This window comes from Crotalus tigris, unplaced genomic scaffold (genome assembly GCF_016545835.1).
Source record: "Crotalus tigris isolate CLP2741 ecotype Arizona unplaced genomic scaffold, ASM1654583v1 scf7180000024374.3283719, whole genome shotgun sequence".
Taxonomy (NCBI): domain Eukaryota; kingdom Metazoa; phylum Chordata; class Lepidosauria; order Squamata; family Viperidae; genus Crotalus; species Crotalus tigris.
The window spans coordinates 2188071-2211394 of NW_024100544.1; positions in this window are offsets into that span (position 1 = coordinate 2188071).

The window sequence follows — 23324 nt, forward strand, 5'->3', positions numbered from 1 at the left end:
GATGGCTTATTTCTTATCATCTCATGTTGGGTAAAATCCTTAGTATTTGCTCCAATTATAGACTTATCTTTTTGGAAAACATAGATGATAAAATCTTGACCTATAGCAGTGATGGCAAACCTTTTAGAGACTGAGTGCCCAAACTGCAACCCAAAACTCACTTATTTATTGCCGGATGCCGGGTGGGCGTGGCCCACTAGGTGGGCGTGGTTGTGGTCATGACAGATTGGGTGGATGTGGCCAAAGTGGACGTGATCACCTCAATGTTGCTTGTGGGGAGGGACACCTGTGGGGGCTGGGCAGGGTTGGGGGAGATCCAGGGGGTCTCTGGCAGATGGGGCACTGGGCAGGAGGCTCATCCTGTGGGGTGAGGCAAGGCAAGACGAGGCAGGGCAGGAGTGCCATTGTCACAGGGCAAGGTGAGGCAGGCTGAGGGGGCTGCTGCCTGACACCATCAGCCCCTGCACACTGAGGCCAGCGAGTGCATGGGTGCTGGGATGCATCCAGCCATGTGGGACCTTGGTGAGTTAGTGGGCGGCTGATTGAAGAGGGATGGTTGCCATTTCCGGGGCATGGTGAGCGTGCCCACAGAGAGGGCTCTGAGTGCCGCCTCTGGCATGCATGCCATAGGTTCGCCACCACTGACCTATAGCTTATTTTTTCATATTATTCTATACCAGGCTTAGGGTGGGTCAAGGCTCTGATAATATTAGATTTTTAATCCATGTAATTATTTTAATTCACAAAAGACAAATTAAGTTAATTATTATTTACATGGATATTAAAAATGATTTCAGTATGGTTTTCTGAAAGTTTCTGAAGGACATTCTGGGAGTTGCCAGTATTTTATATTTTGGATGTGCATGTATCTGTTTTATATCCATATATTGCTGTTTTTGTTTATTATTATTTTATTCATTTTTTATTTATTAAATTTTTATGCCGCCCATCTCTTTTATAAGGTGACTTCATTGGTCTGTCTGAAACCTTCAGTTGGGCAAAATGGTGCATCATAGGTCAACAATGTAAATTTGATAAATAAATACAACATACATTTAATAAATAAATAGTTATTCAACCAAGGTACTTCAAATGGGTTAACTTACAGAATGCCGGGACCTATTACTCCTCTGGAAATGAGATTTGAGAAAGTTGTGGTCACTTTGGTGCCATTGTGCTGCTGTGGTTCACTGCGTTCACGTGATCCTCATTTCCAATGTTCCCTGACATTTTCCCACAAATCAATAGAAAAGCTGCTAGGGAAGGTTGCATGTTGCTTGCATAACTTACCCAAGTAACTTGCAACCGTTCTTGCTGGCTCCTCCATTATCCCTATCCAGCTCCACTGCATTCCCAGAATGTCAGTGCTCAGTCACTTGCCTCTCCCCCCCTGCACTATTCTTGATTTGCACCGCATCCCTGTGCACCTCCCCTGGTCTGTGTGGCATTTCTTGTACACCTCATGCACCCTTCCCAACTCATGCTGCATCCCCGTGTGCCCTCCCAGACCCTTGCAGCACCTCTCATGCACCCCCTTCCTCTCTTCTCCATTGGTCAGTAGCCACTTACCTGCCTGCTGTCTTTGGACTTGCAATTTCCTGCTGGTTTCCCCATTGACTTTTTGCTGGCAAACTTTTAACAGAAAAATAAATGGAGAAGCCAGCAGGAATTGGAGGGAGGGGGGGGAGGGGAGAGGAGGGAAGGGAAGGGAAGGAAAGGAAGGAATTTGAGTTAGTCTTGGCTTTACCTTTTCTATGACTGAGTTTCAAGTTTATCTTTGTCAAGGTTATCTCTGCATTTCTCTACAGTGAGGGAAACTAACTCCAAATTGGATATACCTGTCTTTAACCATCATTACCTATATTTTTGAAGCAGCACAATCTGATATGTTGCTTTACTACTTCAAAAATATCTGAAAGTATGAAAAATGCAGCTGAAAATAGTGACACCTCCTTGTCAGTGATCTTGCTGTTGTCTGATTTTTGAGAGTTAAACACGATGTTGTCTACCATATAGTCACTTGCATCTGTCAATACGCCTTAATTTCTTTTTACATTTCTGAGATATGAAATGGTGTTAATAATGAAAGTGTAAAAACGTAGGTGCAGCAGCTGCTGAAATGGCTATATAGCTGATGATTTAACTACTTGAAATGTTAAAGATTAGGGCTGAGCATGAGGGCACACATAGAACTGTCAGCACCTTCTTAAGCCAGATTACATCTTTGGTGTAGAAAGTGTAGCATCATGGTTTCAGTACTGACTTCAAGTTAGTCCTGCCCGGTGCAAATGCAATCTTCCCCCCAAGGTCCAAAACACATTTCTTCCTTTAGAGCAATGCAGAACATTGTTAGATAACTGAGGTACAGTTGCCCTTATAAGGTTGTTTTGTTTATATTAGTTATAACGAATATATAACGAAGAGAAGGACAAGGGGGGACATGATAGCAGTGTTCCAATATCTCAGGGGCTGCCATAAAGAAGAGGGAATTAAGCTATTTTCCAAAGCACCTGAAGGCAGGACAAGAAGCAACGGGTGGAAATTAATCAAGGAAAGAAGCAACCTAGAACTAAGGAGAAACTTCCTGACAGTGAGAACAAGTAATCAGTGGAACAGCTTGCCTCCAGAAGCAGTAAATGCTCCAACACTGGAAGTTTTTAAGAAGAGACTGGACAGCCATTTGTCCGAAATGGTGTAGGGTTTCCTGCCTGAGCAGGGGGTTAGACTAGATGACCTCCAAGATCCCTTCCAACTTTACTACTATTACTTGGTCAGCCTGAGGTAAAGGTGTAAATGCATAACTTGCAAATTCCCCAGATTCCTTCATTCCAAGATATATAATAGCTAGAGTCTTTCTGAAGAAAGGCAGGGGAAAAATAATAACCCTGACTTTTCTGACAGATAGAAGAGAGGTAGTAGAATAAATGGTAGCTAGATAATTGTGTACGAATATTGCAGCGGAGTATGTTTGATGCAGTGAAGAATATTCTTTTTGTAGCTTCATAATTTTATATGCTTCAACTGATCTGTTTGCTTGAATGTGGATGAGGGGAATTCCCAGCAAGGCTGTTATTACCCTGTTCACCTATTCACATTCCTAATCAACTGAAGGTTACTGATGACCACAATTTGTTCAATACGGTCAACTTTGGCTGTAATTAAGGTTGGTCACATGGTGAATAAGGCATTTTTTGTCCACCTATCATCACCCTCCCAAGAAGCTGGAATAGGCAGATGTTATTGTTTAATAATATTGAAGGCATTGTCTGTTCTGTCCCAGCCTATGTGAGTCCTTGTTAACTCACAAGGACAAACCCCTCTTTTAACAAGTAGGCTGGAAATGCAGGAAAAACAAACCCTTTTATTAATTAGGTACAGACTGGTAAAATGTCCCAAAAGCAAAGACAAACAAAACACGATGCAAACGGAAAATAGTCCAAAGGCAAACAGAACATGATTCAAACAAAGAATTGTTCACAGGCAAGACAAACAGAACATTATTCCATGAAACTTGATTCCTTTGCAAACAGTTGTCTTCTGCCACCAGCACTGCCCACACCTTCCCTTTTTATTATGCAGCCCCAAGGCGTGGTTTCTCAATGCCTTCTCCTCCTCCCTTTGAGTCCCCCCATTGCCTCACTCTGTCCTGCTCTTGTTGCCTGTCTGTGTTTGTGAGCATCTATGATGTCTTCCAGCTGTGAGTCCTCAGAGTCTGACTCAGCTTCCCCACACAGCTGGGTCTCAGCCTGAGCACAATTGGAGGGGCCAGGCTCTTCATCAGATTGTATGTCCTGGAGCTCATCAGAGCCTTCCTCCAACCTGATGGCTCTCCAGGCCCCTCCTCCTCCTCCTCTGATTCCCCAGACTCATCTGCCGGGTCCACTGACTGGCACGGACTCACCACATTGTCACAGGTTGTAAGCTGTTCAATGTAAAGCTGTCTTTTGCAATTGACTGATGTTGTCAATGTTGTTAGTGTTCAAGTAGTGCTCCAGATGTTTTGGGATTACATCCAAGGCACCTATTATTATTGGTATTATCTTTGCTTTTTATTTCTCCACTTGTCCTAGTTATGTTGCCTGATTCCCAATGGCTCTGCAATGTTTAGACAGGAGTCTTCCTTGATTGCATAGAGCAGCGGTTCCCAACCTTTTTTATACCCTGCACCCCTAGAATGCTTCGGATATATTCTCGCACCCCTCATAAAAGTTTGAAATAATGGCAATGAATTATGAATATACACTATAATTTTGAAAACCCAAAATATCGTCTTGCACCCCCAGTTGGGAACCCCTAGTATAGAATGATGCTGAAGTCTGGAACATTTTACAAGAAACAAAAATGCTCTTGAGATAGAAACAGTTGCTGAAATGAAGCTATTAGTTCTGAGTAGAAAATAACCAGTGATTGTCATAACTTGTTTTTGGTTTTTGACAAACCACAATATATCACATCTTTGTCACAATTTGTTTTCACAATGTTGACTCAAAGAGTTTGCTTTGCTCAAGACCTTAAGCAATAAAATCTTTTCTGAGCCTCAGAAGACATGCAACCCAATTCTAATTGTATTAGAACTTTAGAAGTAAATGAATAGATTGTTTCTAGAAGTTTAGATTATATTGAATCCAAGGATGAAGTCTTCTCACAGATACACCACTGAGTTCCATAAAACAACATACTTAGAACTTTGACCTTGACAGAAAATTATAAAATTGCATGAAAATGGAGTTGGTCTGCTGTTTTGAAACATTCCATTGTATGGTAGCAGTTGATGAAGAAGGCTGCAGGTGCATTGCAAACATCGCGTTGTGCACGTGCATTGCAGATCTCAAATGCCACCAGAGTAATGCCACTTAAGAACTTAGTGAATGTCTTGCTCCATAGCTTTGCAGTGCAGTGGTTGGATTATTGCATTTGGTCTGGAGAAGCCTTGGATTGGCTCTGTTCTTAGCCTTTACTTAAGCTTATTTGGTGATAACTGGATACAGTGTTCTCAGCTAATCACTTTCACTGGGCTTCCTCTTTGGGAAAAAGATTGTCAGTGCAGGTTATGAAATCATGAAACCTGCCAAGGGTTGTAAAGAGTCGATATATTGTTTTGTTTATGCAAGGAAAAAAAATTGGAATTTCTGCAAAACATAAAGTTGGAGAAGGCATCCTCCTCTCCTGCCAGGACACCGGCTGCTTATGACATTATGAAAATGAGCTGGTGCCATCTACGCCTTATTACATGCTATTGCTGTGCAAATGACTTCATCCAATTAAAATCTAATGTTCTGTGTTTATTAGTGGATGGTGCCTGTTATGCTGAAACAGCTATTGAAGTCTCTGGAAAATTCCGAGTATTCTTATGGCTCAAAAGGAAATACCTTCTGGACGATTATCAACAGAATGCGCAAGGCTCCTCAGAGGCTTTCTAAGGCCGATGAAAGATTGATCCTCGCATCAACCTCATATACTGCAGAGTCTCACCCTGAACATGAGGTCAACCAATTACTTAGCATGGGATGCTAGAGTTGAACAGTATAAAGGAAAAAGTAGAAGTTTTACTTAAAATCAAATTGATCCCTTGTATCATCAAATCCCCCAGTTTTCATGAGTTAGCCTCAAGTCACCTCTTTCTTTTCGTCCAGATTTCCAACCTGCTTTCACTTTGAAATTAAAATTATTGAACTGGAAATTGAGGTTCAAGCTTGAACCAACATCCTATTTCAACTTAGTCTATGCCACATGATTGTTATGAGGGTTAAGTGAAGGAATGGAATGTCCCTCCCTTGAGGAAAAACGGCATATTATATTTGATTTGTTCACATTTCTTTGGAGATGGGAAAAATACATAGTCACCACCCCTATTTTTACACTAGCAAGTAAAAGCATGTTTCATATTTTGTTTAAGGTATAATGGTTGTAAATATAGATAGTCTTTGACTTTTCATTTAATGACCATTCAAAGTTACAACGACAATGAAAAAAGTGAGTTAAAACCATTTTTCATTCTTAGAACTGTTGCAGCATCCCCACAGCATGTCATGTATTTATGATGGTTGCAGTGTCCCGGGATCATGTGATTCTCCTTTGGCAACCTTCTGGCAAGCAAAGTCAATGGAGAAGCGAGATTCAGTTAACTATTGTGCTACTAACTTAACTACTGCAGTGGTTCACTTAAAAGTCATAAAATGGTGCAAAACTTACTTAACAACAGGCTTAGCAACAGAAATTTTGGGCTTAATAGTGGCCATAAGTTGACGACGACCCATAGCTGTATGAAATGGTTCTTCATACAACTGTAAAAAGTCATTTTCTTTTCATATAGAAAAAAGGAAAAAGCCTGAAATGGATCAGTAGCATCTTTTATATTTAATGCAGAATAACAGAATAACAGAGTTGAAAAGGACCTTGGAGGTCATCTAGTCCAACCCCCTGCTCAGGCACGAAACCCTATACCATTTCAGACCAATGGCTGCCCAGTCTCTTCTTAAAAATCTCCAGTGTTGGAGTACCCGCAACTTCTGGAGGCAAGTCGTTCCACTGATTAATTGTTGTAAGTGTAATATAGTCTTCTTCAATGTGATACCAGCCAGATGGGTTAAAGCAGACTAGCTGGAAATTCTAGAAACTGTTATAAAGATGCTATCTTGGGCAAGACTGAAAAAATAGAAAAATGCTATTAAGTGTTTAAATATGACAAGGTGAACATACTTTTCCATGTCTGAAGGTGAGATCTTCGTATTGAGTTGAATATCTAAGTTTGAACTCTCTGAGAAAGGCACTAGAGAAAAGAAGCAGAATGAGGCATAAGGAGCAGGTGTATGAATATGAAAAATCTAGCTTTTAATATAAAGAGAAAGAAAAAGGGAAATAAATTGAGCAAAAACAGGAGAAACATAGTTTATAAATAGTTTATAAATATATCTGTCCCTCCCACTCCTATACAACTACCATATTTTGCATAAAATTACACATGTTCCCACTCCCTTCCTTCTGGGCAATTAATTTTAAAGGCCATTAAGTTAGGTCAATTGTGTCAGTCGGCAGGACTCTGGGTAAAGCAGATCATTTATTCTTAGCGTTATAAAGATAGCTTCAAGGATGTGAATTCATTATTACTCTTAATAGCAAAGCCACGGCTTTGGTTAGGACAGTGGTTCTCAACCTTTCTAATGCCGCGACCCCATAATATAGTTCCCCAACCACTTATACATCACCGGGTGCCAGGGGCGTGGCCAAAGAAAATGGGGAAAAAAATGGCGGACAGCCTTGTTTGGCGACCTCCATGAAATGGTCGTTCGACCCCAAATGGGGTCCCGACCCACAGGTTGAGAACCACTGGGTTAGGATGATGACTTCAAAGCTATTTTGTGCCTTCCCCTACTTTGCTTGGATTTCTTGGAGCCTATGGAAGATTGCTGCCAGCTTTTTCTAGGCTCTGTTTTTCATGGCAAATTCATTCTGTAAGAGTTTCTGGTCAACTTTAAAATGATTTTTGGAAACTTTGTGGGATTTATAAAATTCAGTTTAATCAAACAGACAACTTCTTGATTATTAAAATACACACCCATACACACACACACACACACACACACACACACACACATACATATAGACATATATATACATATATGTGTGTGTGTGTGTGTGTATGATTTAATAATCAAAGAGTTGCCTGATTTATATTCTCAACTACATACATTCACACAAACATATACCCATACTTTGTGAGGCCTACACAGTTCAGTTAATAATTACTAATGAGATGGGTAACTCCTTGATTATTAGTTTCCACATATGTATAATGTGTATGCATGGCCTGGACTATATGCACTTTTGTTGGCAGGGTGATGTCTCTGCTTTTTAGTATGCTGTCTAGATTTGCCATAGCTTTCCTCCCCAGGAGCAAGCGTCTTTTAATTTATTGGCTGCAGTCCCCATCTGATGTGATCTTGGAGCCCAGAAAAATAAAATCTGTCACTACCTCCATTTCTTCCCCATCTATTTGCCAGGAATTGAGAGGGCCGGATGCCATGATTTTGGTTTTCTTAATGTTGAGTTTCAAGCAAACTTTTGCACTCTCCTTCTTCACCCGCATCAAGAGGCTCTTTAGTTCCTCTTCACTTTCTGCCATTAGAGTGGTATCATCTGCATATCTTAGGTTGTTGATATTTCTCCCGGCAATCTTAATTCCAACTTTTGTTTCATCTAGCCCTGCCTTTCTCATGATGTGCTCTGCGTATAAGTTGAATAGGCAGGGTGACAGTATACAGCCTTGCCGGACTCCTTTTCCAATTTTGAACCAATCAGTGGTTCCATGTCCAGTTCTCACTGTTGCTTCTTGACCCGCATATAGGTTTCTCAAGAGACAGATAAGATGGTCTGGTATTCCCATCTCTTTAAGAACTTGCCACAATTTGTTGTGATCCACACAATCAAAGGCTTTAGCATAGTCAATGAAGCAGAAGTAGATGTTTCTCTGGAACTCCCTAGCTTTCTCCATGATCCAGCGTATGTTGGCAATTTGATCTCTAGTTCCTCTGCCTCTTCGAAATCCTGCCTGTACTTCTGGTAGTTCTCGATCCACATACTGCTGGAGTCTAGCTTGTAGGATTTTAAGCATAACTTTACTAGCATGTGAAATGAGTGCAATGGTGCGATAGTTTGAAAATTCTTTGGCATTGCCTTTCTTTGGAATTGGAATGTAAACTGACCTTTTCCAATCCTGTGGCCACTGGTGAGTTTTCCAAATTTGCTGGTAAATTGAGTGTAGCACTTTTACTGCATCGTCTTTTAAGATTTTGAATAGCTCAGCTGGAATACTGTCACCTCCACTAGCTTTGTTGTTGCTCAGATTTTCTAAGGCCCATTTCACTTCACATTCTAGGATGTCTGGTTCGAGGTCAGTGACCATCTCATTGTGGTTATCTGGGACATTAAGCTCATTCTTGTATAGTACTTCTGTGTAGTTTTGCCATCTCTTCTTAATCTCTTCTGCCTCTGTTAGGTCCCTGCCGTTTTGGTCCTTTATCATGCCCATCTTTGCATGAAACTTTCCCTTCATATCTTCAATTTTCTTGAAGAGATCTCTGGTCCTCCCTATTCTGTTGTTTTCTTCTATTTCTTTGCACTGTTCATTTAAGAAGGCATTCTTATCTCTTCTAGCTATTCTCTGGAATTCTGCATTCAGTTGGGTGTATCTTTCTCTTTCTCCTTTGCCTTTCGCTTCCCTTCTTTCCTCAGCTATTTGCAAAGCTTCCTCAGACAGCCATTTTGCTTTCTTGCATTTCTTTTTCTTTGGGATGGTTTTATTTGCTACCTCTTGTACAATGTTGCGAACTTCCATCCATAGTTCTTCAGGCACTCCGTCTATCAGATCTAATTCCTTAAATCTATTTGTCACCTCTACTGTATATTCATCAGGGATATGATTTAGTTCATACCTGAGTGGCCTAGTGCTTTTCCCTACTTTTTTCAATTTAAGCCTAAATTTTGCAACGAGAAGCTCATGATCTGAGCCACAGTCAGCTCCTGGTCTTGTTTTTACTGTCTGTATAGAGCTTCTCCATCTTTGGCTGCAGAGCACATAGTCAATCTGATTTCTATGTTGACCGTCTGGTGATGTCCATGTGTAGAGCCGTCTCTTGGGTTGTTGGAAAAGAGTGTTTGTTATGACCATCGTATTCTCTTGACAAAATTCTATCAGCCTGTGCCCTGCTTCATTTTGTACTCCAAGGCCCAACTTGCCTGTTATTCCGGTTATCTTTTGGCTTCCTACCTTAGCATTCCAATCCCCCATGATGATAAGGACATCATTTTTGGGTGTTAATTCTATAAGGTGCTGCAGGGCTTCATAGAACCGGTCTATTTCATTCTCTTCAGCACTAGTGGTTGGGGCATAGATTTGGATTATTGTGATATTGAATGGTTTGCCTTGGATTCGAATTGAGATCATTCTGTCATTTGGGGATTGTATCCCAGTATTGCTTTTCCTATTCTTTTATTGACTATGAAGGCTACTCCATTTCTTCTGAGGGATTCTTGCCCACAGTAGTATACCTGATGGTCATCTGAGTTAAATTCACCCATTCCTGTCCATTTTCTTGATTACTACATTACAAAAACACAGACGCATACATATGCACGCACACACATACATATACATACAGTACATACACACACACACATCTGTGTGTTTGTGTGTGTGTACAGACAATCAGACACAAAATAACCATATGTCAATATCCAAGAAAAATCACCAACAAAATAAACCTGTTGAAGTAATGTTGCACTTTTATTTCCACTTCTGTGGGTTAAAAAAATCCCAAGGAAACACAAATTGAATTCTTTCAATGAGTTATTTGAGACTGGTCCCACGGGAAGTTCTCCAAAGAGCTGCTCTAATAAATATTCTGTGGTAAAGAAGAAATGGCTTTTCCAGAGTAGGCAGAGAAGTATGGCTCTCAGAGTTGTTAGGAATCTGCAGGCTTTGCCAAAGGTTTGAAGGAGGTGCTTGATTGATTTCCTGTGAATGCAAGCGCAGCATCTCTCTGTTCTGTTTTATAGCAACTTTTTTTTCCCACATCACCTGTGCTGGGGTCAGGATCAAAGTTTTTTCCTGAGTCCTTTTTGAAGCATGTGCAGTCCAGCAACTGCAGCTCCAAAAATGAAATAATTTGTATTCATTAATGTAATCTCAGTTATCAGCATAAGCACTCACAACTCTCTTTCCTATTTTATAGCATTCTTGTAAAGAGCTGGCCATATGGCATTTCGTCATTATTGCTCTTCCTTCCCAGGCTGCCCATTCAGGCAAAAAAATGGCATACCTTTAAAAAAAAACCTGAATGTAATCTCTTTCTGATTCTGATACTTGATTAAAAATGTAACTAGTGCTTAATTCTTGTACAGGAAGTGACTTGATTTATACATTAAGTGGAACCATTATTGTGGATGATGGTTTGCTGAATATGCCATAATGGTAGAATTATACAAAATGCGAATCCATCAACCATGATTTATGAACTATTGGAAGAGCATACTAAACTGGAGCCCATTCATCTCACATACTGACTTAGTGTGATGCTAGGATCTTATCACACATTTACTTTTTTAGCACTTGAGAAAAATAACACAGAGTATCATGGGCCCCTAATAACTGGCTCTAAATCTGAACATTTAGTGATTGTTGAAAGCCCACAGAAGTTAGTAGGAGATGTCACTGTCTACCAATGAACTCCCTCCAATAAGAGGAAAAAAATGACAACAGTTTATTTTTTTTTTTATTTTGTGCACTTCTCTGATTTATAGGAAGTAGAAAGGTACCACATGGTCTTAAGAGAGAAATGGTCCACACATTACTTGTGGCAGATTATATAAAGGTAGCCTTTGACTTACAACTATTTGTTTAGTGACCGTTCAGAGTTACATTGGCACTGAAAAAAGTGACTTATGACCATTTTTCACACTTATAATTTCATGGTTATTTGATCAAAATTTGGACACTTGGCAACTGGCATATATTTATGACAATTGCAGTATCCCATGGTCATGTGATCACCTTTTGTGACTCTCTGACAAGAAAAGTCAATGGGAAAGCAAGATTCATTTAACAGCTGTGTTACTAACTTAACAACTACACCGGTTCATTTAACAACTGTAGCAAGAAAAGTCATAAAATGGGGAAAAAGTCACTTAACAACTGTTTTGCTGAGCCATGGAAATTTTGGGCACAATTGTAGTCGTAAGCCGAAGACTACTTGTACCATGATCTTGGAAATCAATTGGCAAAAATCTAGTTGTTCTTTGGTTACTTTATTTTAAAAATGTGCTTTTTTCCAGTATAATATTAGCAGAATGAGTAGGTGGAGTAGCTGACTGATATTTGCAAGTAGTTTTAAACAATTCCTCTTCAAGTTTATTCTAACACCTTAAAAGCAGTTTTTTCTAAAATAGAGATTGCTTTATTTTCCATTTTTTATTTTTTACAAATTCAACACTTTTTAAATAACATCAAACAGCTTCAATGTAATAAAGTCACAAAACAATAAAACAGAAGAAAAAAGCAAGAAAAAGAAGATGAAGAAAAAAGAATAAGATCCTAATGAAATTTTCTTGATAAGTACAAGTATCATGTCCTTAGTGGGATGTTCTTTGCCATTTATTGTTCATAGATGGACTTGTCTCTGATCCAACAGAGTGTGCATGACAATCAAGAGTTGGTTTGCCCTTTCCAAAATAAAACATCCTATCAAACCACTGCTAAATATGGAAAATGGAAGTGGGAGGAACAAATGTAACCTTTGCTCTCCAGAACAGCTAATTACTGGATTGCTGGCTTTTTCCAAAGAGTTTTGTGTTCATAGTTATCTCAAGCTGTTTTCTGCTGGGCACAGCTTGCTTTGCAAGCTAGCAGGAGAGTGTGGAAATCAAATTCTTTCAGATGGGAGACCATTCCATACCCTTAAGTTATTTAGTTAAACAAGTCTTCTTCTAAATGAGTTACCCAATGGATGATTTTATTTGTTATGATAATTTTTACCAGACCTATTGTTTTCCTTTCCCATCTTCTTCTAGGACTAAATTTGCGTTTGATAAGTGCATTGCAAGTGCTTTTTGACATTTTTTTTTTTTAAAAAATGCTATGCAGGTTAAAAAGCTCAAGAAAGTCATATCAGTATATGTGTAGCGCTTCCCCCCAAAGAGCCGCTGGCAATCAGGCCCTTCTATCCCTTTCCCAGGTGACCAGCCCAACCTGGCCCAACACACCTTGGAAGGAATTACAGGCTTTAATTAAAATAACAATTGTTAAGACAAAAATCAGATCAAATTATGAATCACAATAATATAAAATATTAAAACGGTGAGCATAAGCCCATCCTCTTTGGTTAAATGGCCCCTCAGCAATTCGGTTGCTTCATCAACATAAGCCCAGTGAAAGACCTATATCCAGTCTCCCTCTCATGGCAGCCAGGATGCAGTCTCAAGGCCGATGGTCGCCATCCTCTGGGGTGGCAAATCTTGCAATCTTTTTTTTCTTTCTGAAGGAGTGTAGTCTCTTTCCCTCATAGCAGTTTTGTTTCTTTCTGCTTCCTGTCAGTTCTGTTTTAACCTTCAGCTCCCTGAAAGTGTCCTTTTACTCCTCCTGCTGGAGGACGAGGTGACACAGAAGCTTAACGATGTTGGAACTGGCAGCCAAAAATGGTCTGTACTCCAGCGATTCAAGCCCAGTTAAGTGAGATAAAGTGAGCTCCCATCACTCGATCCCTAGCTCCTGCCCACCCAGCAGTTTGAAAGCATGCAAGATAAATGGGTACCACTTCAGTGGGGAAAATCTACCTGCATTCAAGTGTGGAAGCTACTGCTAAACCTGGCTGGATGCGAGGCATATCAACATGAGGTGGAGTGAGGAGAGACCAGCAGAGGAGCCACTAGTCAGCTGGTGTCAAGGTAATTCAACCCCCATGATGCACCAAGGATAGGTGCATAAGACCCCACAGAATGAATTAGCATTCTTGGCTGTCAGAACTGCATTGTTTACCTAGCATGTGTAGATTTCCCTGACAATGTATGCCATATGCTAAACAAATACACTCCCCTTGCTGTGGAGTATCTCTCTCAGAAAAAAAACACCCCAGATCTTCCCTCGGGGCCTTTTCCTGTCCCCAGTCCAGGGGCAAGGCCCCAAGCAGCCAGCCAACCAACCAACCAGGGAAAGCTGTTAATAGAGCAGGCTACATATGAAATTAAGTAGCATATATTAATTTGTTTCTAAATAGGAATTAACCTGAAAAATGATTAGTGTGGATAGTTAAGACATCAGTTTTGTGGTCTACGGCCTTATTTGCTCATATTTTTCTAAATTCAGAATTATTGTTACAAGGAAAAATTGAAGCCAACCTAATGTGTCTGTACCTTCAAATCAGTTGTGAACACAAGTCTGCCATTTTGTGTGATAAGATTCTTTGTCAGAGCTTTATGAAATGGCAGGCTTGAATACTCTATTGGTATGAGGTCCTTGTTTTCTGAATTATGATGATAGATTTTAGACTTCTTTTATTACAGTATTTGAGTAAAGGAACATCCAGTTATACTGGCATATATAAGCTGATTTCTAGGCTGATTAGAACAAAAGAATTTATGACTGTTTTTCACCCTTACGACTATTGCAGCAACCCCATGGTTAGGTGATCAAAATTCAAATGCTTGGCAACTAGTTCATATTTATGATGGTTATTTATATTTATCCTGGAGTCATGTGATTACCTTTTGTGGCTTCTGACCAGCAAAGTCAATGGGGAAGCCAGATTCACTTAAAAAAAACCATGTTACTAACTTAGCAACTGCAGTGATTCACTTAACAACTGACTTGCTTAGCAGTGGAAATTTTGGGCTCAGTTGTGGTCGTATGTCGAGGACTACCTGTAAAATATTGAACTACTTGTGAGCCAGTTTAGCTTGCCTTGTTCTGAATTTTCATTCAGTTGTGAAACTAAGCCTATCCACTGTAAACTAGGCATTATTTCTCAACCTATCCTATTTCATGGGGTTGTTCTGAGGATGCTATAATAGAGGAGCAAGAATCTCACGTACTACAAGTATGAAATAATTTTCTTCACCTTGTCCCATCTTATCTCTATTTGTGAGCAGATAGACCTGCAGAAAACTAAAGTGATCAAAAGATCTGTTACTAGAAAGTTGTTGTTATAAAGGGACACTAATCAGATTTGAAGATGGGCCTGCTCTTCCTCCACATCATCTTTTGAATAAAAGAGTAATTTTATAGATCTGTTCTGTACCAGTAGCACTGAACTGTTAAGTCCCATTAAGAAAAGAATGCTGAGGCACCTATTTGTCTAAAGATTCCTCAGCACTCTTTGGTTAATGGGGCTTAACAAATCACTGTAGCTTTGCATATTCTATCCTGTTGTGTTCTTGAATCCACCCCATGGCAAATTCTATCAAACCTGTTTGAAGTATGGATTTTAAACTCATATAGGCAGAATTAAAATCACTGAAAAACTACTGGATAAAAAGCACTGGATCAAATTCCTACATGTCTTGATGATAAAGCAGCTGAAGCATTGAGGCATTTCATGAACATGACAAAGCCTTCTTCAACAACAGCTACAGTATCTATTGCCTGATCTATTAAGTCTCACAGGCCAACATATCTTCAGGGAGGAGGAAAACCCGATATCACATGTCAGATATAAAATACTGTACACCTATGCTTGTTGTACCTATAGGCTTGCTGACTTCAGCACTTAACTGGCTCTTCAATGAATTGAATTCTTCCCAAAAGTTATGCAATCTTTTAAAAATGATTGTTTTGACTTCATTTCAAAACATTATGCTGTTTTTGTTTATGAGAGAGAAGAAATTCTTTGACAATAAAACTATGTTAAGAAATCAGTAGCAGCATCCAACCCAGCTAGAACCAATGTAGAGATTAGAAGGACAAAAACAGCTTACAAAAGTAGATAATATATATTAAACCTTTTCAAGCAAACATTTGGGGGTCTTTTTTTTTCCTTCAAGAGAAAATAAATAATTGAAGACCTTTCTGTTGGAAAAAATTGTTGCTTTTTCAGAAGCTGGCAATTCTTGCAAACTAATCATAATTAAAATAGCAATTTCTCTCTTTTCTTACCGCTGTTTTGAAGCAAATAACGCTCTGCTGGAAACATGATTTTATGAAAATGGTAAACTCTGCAGTATGTGTTGCTGTGTTACTTCCCTTCCTCTCATCTCTCAAATGTGCAGCAGCAGCGACAGCAAAACCATATCAGGCAAGCAGTGAGTGCCTACCAATTTAATTCTCTCATCCTGGACATAAACTATTTCAACTTCTTCCCTCAAGACGATGCTATATAGGGCATTGCAAACTAAACATAAGGACAGCTTTTTTCCGTGCCACCACTTTGCTTAACAACCAATTCCTACAATACTGTCAAACTACTTAGTAAAGCTGTATTACTATGACTACCCATCTTTCCTACCTATCATCTTCTTATGACTATAACTTAGTTGCTTGTATCTTACAGTTTATATTGTTTTTTAGTATCCTAGTATGATTTATTGTTTGCTTAGCTAGTATTCTATGACTATCACAAAGTGTTGCATCTTATGATTTAAGAAGTGTTGTATTTTACGATTTCTGATGAATGTGTTTCATGTTTATGATCATGAGTATCACTATTACTTGTATGTACACTGAGAGCTTATGCACAGCAGACAATTAACTTTATCTTTGAATAAGGTAGAGGATTATGTCTGAAATAGCCCACTTCTTTATAGTTTAATAGTTTAAATCATTTTAATGCCAGCTCTTAAAAAAAACAAACCCTGTCTGGATGAGGGCTGCCCGGATTTTACATTATTTAAACTCACAAGAACCATGTATATCTTTCTAAGATGTGCTCTTAAAGCATATACTGTATATGAATACTTGTATCAATGAAGGAGATTATTTGTAGCTCAGGGTTGAAATGAGGGGTCCTTGGTGCTCTCTGAGCTTGCTTGTTTTCTGCAGATGTTTCATTATTCTAACTAGGTGATATCATCAGTGCTAGTAAGTGCTAGGAAAATGTGACAATCCTAGATCAGGCCAAATCCAAAAATGCCAAGGAATTTCTAGAAGCTTGGCACTCTGACAAATAAACCATCAACAGACAAACAGACATTAACAACATCTATAGATTATGCAAAAGAGACAATCAACCAGCCCAAAAGAGAAAAAGAGTCCAGCACCTTCTCACCAGTAATCAGCACTCAGATCAATATAGATTAACTCCTAGGTCAGCTTTAGACCAATAATCAAGTAAGCAATACCCCAGTCAAGAAACTGCCACGGAGCCCAACCAAAAAATCCCTAAAACCACCCACAATCCACCCACACAGGCAAGACACCAGAATATAAATTGACACCAAATAGCACTCCTTACTAGCACTGATGATGTTACCTAGTCTACAAGAAAACAAACAAGCTCAGAGAGCACCAGGAATACTTGTATGTTTGATACCATAGTAATAAAGAAAATGTTTTCTCTGTATAGGTACTTTATGCTGCTTGGTTATATAATGGAATAGGATGCTAGGGAAGAAAACTAAGCTTTTGTAGCTGTGGATTAATTAATTGAATTTTGTAGTGAAGTGAATAAATATGTTTTGCTAACAGCCCTTCACAGATATCTATTAATATATATTTATTACCTATCCTATATCTATGTCTGCGATTAAATACAGAGAATTCCAAGAATTCTCAAAATGTAGGTTGTGAGCAATTTCAAGAAGGATTGCAATTGTGTTAAAATATGACCTTGCTTGTGCTCTTCGCAGTGGAGAGCAAAATTTGGAGTAAGTTTTCAGAGCTGATAAAATCCAGCCAGCCAAATGTCAAAATTATCCACTAGTCACTTATCAAAAATCATATTTTAAATATTAAATATTTTGATATTTCCGATTCAGTTATTTATCTATTATTTAGCTGTCTTAATGAGGGATCCCCTTTATGGATTACTGCCTTGTCGTGGCAAAGGGGCTTGTGTAACTCAATGAAGTCACCTCAGATGGGGACTGCAGCCAAGAAATTAAAAGACGCTTGCTCCTGGGGAGGAAAGCTATGGCAAATCTAGACAGCATACTAAAAAGCAGAGACATCACCCTGCCAACAAAAGTGCGTATAGTCCAGGCCATGGTTTTCCCAGTTTCAATGTATGGTTGTGAAAGTTGGACCATAAGAAAGGCTGAGCGCCAAAGAATTGAGGCCTTTGAACTATGGTGCTGGAGAAGACTTCTGCGAGTCCCTTGGACTGCAAGGCGTTCAAACCGGTCAGTCCTAGAAGAGATCAACCCCGACTGCTCTTTAGAAGGCCAGATTCTGAAGTTGAAACTCAAATACTTTGGCCACCTAATGAGAAGGAAGGACTCACTGGAGAAGGGCCTAATGCTGGAAAAGATTGAGGGCAATAGAAGAATGGGACGACAGAGAATGAGATGGCTGGATGGAGTCACTGAAGCAGTAGGTGTGAATTTAAATGGACTCCAGAAGATGGTAGAGGACAGGAATACTTGGAGGAACGTTGTCCATGGGGTCGCGATGGGTCGGACACGACTTCACAATTAACAACAACAAAAATGAGGAATGTTTCACAAATCCATTTATCATTTTGTATTAGTGCAAAGTTTGAGAATTCTTGCCCTATGTGTTGAGGATAATGAATTCTTACAATTCTTACCTTTTCCTTTAGGAAAATGGATCGTTAAATCTGCAGAGACTAAGTGGATCTTGACTGCAACATTTACAGTAATTGCTCCCCCCTTCTTATGTTGATAGCAATTTGGTATTAGTAGCTCCATTAGTCCTTCAGCCTGTGTTGAGGTGGTTTGTGGTTAAATAAAACAACAGCTTGTTCTTCAGGTGGTTGAATCAGGCTATGCATTCTCAATCACCGAAGCAACCGGTAGACTGGGCTCTTGAAAGAAAAGGCATTTCTTTTGGCTTTTGGAGAACGGCTAATCCCCCTTCCCAAATGTTGTGTTTCATTTTGCATGCTGAATGTTCTTCTTTTTCTAAAATATTTTATTAAGTCAGTCTAAATTCTATCCCCTTGGAAAATTACTTATGAAAACAAAACACGGAACTATTTCCTTCTATCAGCTACTATGCCTGAGCTGAGTTGAGAAAATGCTATGCATCACAGCTTCTCCATCCATTTGGAGAAGCAGATCAAAAGCTAAAAAGAAACTCTTCATCCTGCATTAGGTTTATATGCCCTAAAATTGCTAGTTTCTTTGGTTCAGTCCTGCTCTTTCTATGATGAGAATATATTGTCACCAAAGTAAAAACCAAGAGCTCTTGCTTCCTTAAGTCTTAATTGGTTTGGTCCAGGATCAAAGTTGTGTGATTACTGTATGTTTGTGACTAAGGCAACTTTCCTTTTTTGCTTTATGGTTTGCGAACACTTTATGGCTTAGATTATAGCAGCTGCTGGCAATAGATCAGAGCTATTGGTTATGTGTTTCTCTAAGATATTTCTGGGTTGCAGGGATTATTTTTCTATTTGAATTGTTTTTGCATAAAATCAAAATCCTGAGAAACTGAAAGGACCTTAAATGTTTCTTACCTTTTAGAAATACAACATGTCCTTAGAAAGCTTGATTGAGCAGCACAGAGCTAATTAGTTGTCCGAAGACATGGCATTTAATTCACAATCCGGCATTAATTTGTTCTACTGAATGCGTTTATCTCATATAGAAATGCCTTTGCCCTCTAGCTTTTCAAGGCAGCTGCAATGCACAAAGAAGACAGATAATTTTTTCATTTCAGAACTGCTTCTTTTCCTTCAGTGTAAAACAATTGGCACATCAATGCTGGCTCAAAAAACAAAGAGGAAGAACCTTCTTTTTTTAATGTGAAGAAAAAAAGCTGCTTTTATAACTGTCTTTTCCTTCTTAAGCATCTCTGCCCAAAAAGTGTTATATTCAACATTTGTTTCAATTATTTGCTAATCTAAACCATAACTCAAAAGTTATTTTGAGCAACTGATTTCAAAGCTTTCTAAAGACAGCAACCAATTTTCTTATAATTGTTCCTTCACAAGACAAAACAACATAAACAGTTCTGAATTTTTTTCTTTTACTGAATGTATAATTTATATGAAAGGATTCTTTTTTTAAAAAAAATGTTCCTCTTTGAAATATGTAATACTGTAGTTTAGAAGTTGCTAAACAAGTTTACTCTTTTCCATCTTTAGAAAGTCAATATACTGCAAGAAAACTATAAAAAGTGACTTTGAGATTTGAGGGTTAAACTGTAAAATCCTGCAGGTAAGTGGTAGACATGTAGCAAAGCTAAGAATGTCTTCTGTGTATTTTTCCATGCTTGATTGCATGCTCAGAACAACTTGTCACCATGAATAAGTCACTTTTCATTCATTTCACTGGAGATTTTGCCTCAGAGATTGTATTGTTATGTTCTCAATATATGAAAGGAATAGCAAAGGAGGAAAAACCCTAATAGCTGTTTGGATTGATGGCAAACTGCTAATGAATTATGCACTGAGCTGGTTGAACATTAGTTATACATGCATTCTTTCTTTTTTCTTTTTAAATCAAATACCAGCATTTTTCTTTTGAGAATACATTTATTTTAAATCCCTGGTCTTCACTTATCCTGTTAATCCTTCTGTTTGACATCCCAACTGGTATTAACAAATGCCAAATCTATAGGCTCAGGTGCATAGTTTGTATGGAGTTAATGTATTTTCTTGGGGAGCAGGAGATTCAAAGAGTGAAACAGATTGGATCAAATCATGTTTGACAGAGAAAACATTATTTGTGTTCCTTCTAGGGATCCTTTTTTGGGGGGAGGTGTTTTTTTAAAAGTTAGTTTGGCACTGTAGGCAGTAACAGTTCAGTGGTGATGGGAAAAAGGAGATATGGCAAGGGACAAGATGTAAGTTGCTCTTGGGGAAGGCAGTTCAGCATCTTATATTGATTCTGCCTTTTAGCTCTTTGGGTTGAACCTCAGTGCTTGATCATTGGATGAACCTGGGTTCAGGCAGTTGTTGCTTAATGCCAAGTCAGCCTATAATAAGGCGTTACTCATCCATAATCTAATCAGGATGAGATGGTTGACCTGGCATGTCTTACAGGGATAGGGTGGGAGAGGGAGATGTCTCCTCTCAGAAATGTATTGATCTGGGTTTTGAGTGTGGCATCAGCCATGACATCAGGACAAGGCTAGGAGAATATTGTCAATCCCTGAAGGCTTTCAGATAAGTTGTTCCAAAGATAGCTGGATATAAGACTCAGTGAATTTGGGCTCTAGGGTACAGATGGTTTGCTGCTTCTGAACTGGCTTCTCCAATGTGTAGTGGCTTGACTTCCTGAGCTACTGATGCTGTGGCTGCATTGGTGGTGCATTTTCCCTGAGTTTTGGTTCTAATAGATTTGAACTTGCCTTCCCTAGGTGTGGAGTCTGGAGCAGCTTAGAAGTTCATATCCACTATGGATTTGTTTCTAGTCATTGAAGGTCTGATATTCTGTGGGGTCACACATTGGATTTGGTTTTTTGACATGGGGCAGTGGTAATTTGATCTGGAACCAATCACTATGTCTCCTTTGTTGTGAACAAATCACTTTGTCATTGCTCTGGAGTTTTCCATGCTGTTCTCTGAGGGAGAGAGGAAGAGGATCCATTGAATTAGTCCAGATAACCTCTATTCCAGTTTCAGAGGGTGCTTGGGGAAGTTCCTGAGAATGTGGTACACAGTTCTATTGAGGTCTTTGACAACTCTTTGAAGGACATCATAATGATGGCCCAAAATTGTGCCTGTGTATTGCTTCTCTCTGCACATGACTGTGGGGGTAGTGATGATGGTTACATCAGTGTAGTCTGTACCAGAAAAGTGACATATGGTGGTAAATTCATATACAAAGTAGATGTATGCATGTTTGGGTGTGGATGAGCATGCTCACAAGAGATGAAGTGGCAGAAGAAATGCCTAGAATACAGTAGAAAGATAAGTAGTAATGCAATAGTTGTGAATATCTGTAGCTCAGGTGTAGGATGAGGGTGAAGGTTAATTCTCTGAGCTTGTGGGTTGGTTTCTAAATGTTTGTTACCAAGCTAAGTAACATTTTCAGCTGAGTTTAAGGCATGTCAGTGTCAGTGTTCTGTTTATAAGGACTTCAGATGTGGTGTGTCAAGTGAGAGTCTGTGTTGGGTCTTGTGATGGGTCAGATGTGAGTCATCATTGAGTCTTGTGATGGGTCTTGTGATGGGGAGGTTCCATCAGGTCAGGGACAGTGAGAGGTGGACTGCTGGTGGGGGAGGGCTTATGTGGGTTGGTTGAGAGTTGTTGCTGTCTCTGATTGGCTGTGTTGATTTGGATTCTGAGGGGTTCGTAGGCTGGTTGTAGGTCAATGTGTCTATTGATAGAATTACTTGTGGAGTGCCAGGTTTCGACGAACTCAGAAGCGTGGTGGATGTTAGCATGGCTGATGATTTTTGTGTTGCTCCAATCGAGCTGGTGCTGTTTGTTGTTGTTGTGGGTAGAGATTAAGGATTTGGGATTGTGGCATTTGATTGCCAGCCGGTGTTTGTGGATCCTGGTTTTTAATTGATGTGATATTTGTCCCACATAGAATTGGTTGCAATGGTTATAGTTGATTTTATAGATTACATTGTTTCTTTCATCCTTCTGTATTTTGTCTTTGGTTCTGGATAATTCCTGGTAAAGTGTGGCTATTGCTTTATGGACTATTGCTATTCCTAGGGGGTTGGAGAATTCTGGCTGTTATTTCTGACACCCCTTTTGTGTATGGTAGGGTTAGTTTTTGCATGGTGGTTGGCTTTGTGTGTGTTGTGGTTTGGGTGTTGTGTGTCAGAATATGACGTTTTTGGGATAGCCGTTATGGAGAAAGACATCAAGCAGCTGTTTCTCTTCTGCTTTTCTTAATGTTGTGGTGCTGCAGTGTGTCCTGGTCCTTCTGAAGAGGGTCTAGACACTGCTTGTTTTGTGTGCAGTGGGGTGGTTGCTTGTGAAGCTGAGGATCTGGTCTATGTGCACGGGTTTGCGGTAGACATGGGTTTCCAATTCTCTGTTGTCTAGTCTCCTTATGTTAATGTTGAGAAATGGGAGTCTGTTGTCTGTTCCTCTTCGCATGTGAATTTGATCCCAGGGAATATGTTATTCAATAAGTGGTGTGTTTGTTCAATTTGGGAGCATTTGAAGATGATGAAGGTGTCATTGATGTAGCGTGTCCAGAATTTTGGCTGAATGGTGGGTAGAGCTATGGATTTGAGCCGTTGCATGATTGTTTCTGCTATTAGGCCTGATATGGATGATCCATCAGAGTACCTTGTACCTGCTTGTAGATTTTCCCATTGAGCTTGAAGTATGTGTTGAGGCATAGATCCAGGAGTTTCATGATGGTTTCGGTTGACATGAAGTGTTCTGTGGTGCCATCATCTTTGTGGATGATGTTTAGTGAGTAGGTGATTTATGGTTTGTTTAGCCAGGTCAATGTCAACTGAGGTGAAGAGGGTGGTGTCACTGAAGGAGACCATAATTTTGTCCTTGTTGAGCTTGGTGTGTTTGATGCATTGGAGAAATTGTTCTGGGGAGTTTACCAGGTGTCTGAGTTTCCTCTGCAGGGTTTTTGTTAGTTTATATGTCAGTGTTCCTGGCAGAGACACAGTTAAGGAGATCCTGTTCTTGTGTATTTTGGGGAGTCCATAGAACCTGGGTGTGGAGGAATCTTGTGGTTGCATGTTCTTTCTCTTTAGTGCAATTAGCTGATTTTCTTTTTCCATTTTTCCTAGAGTG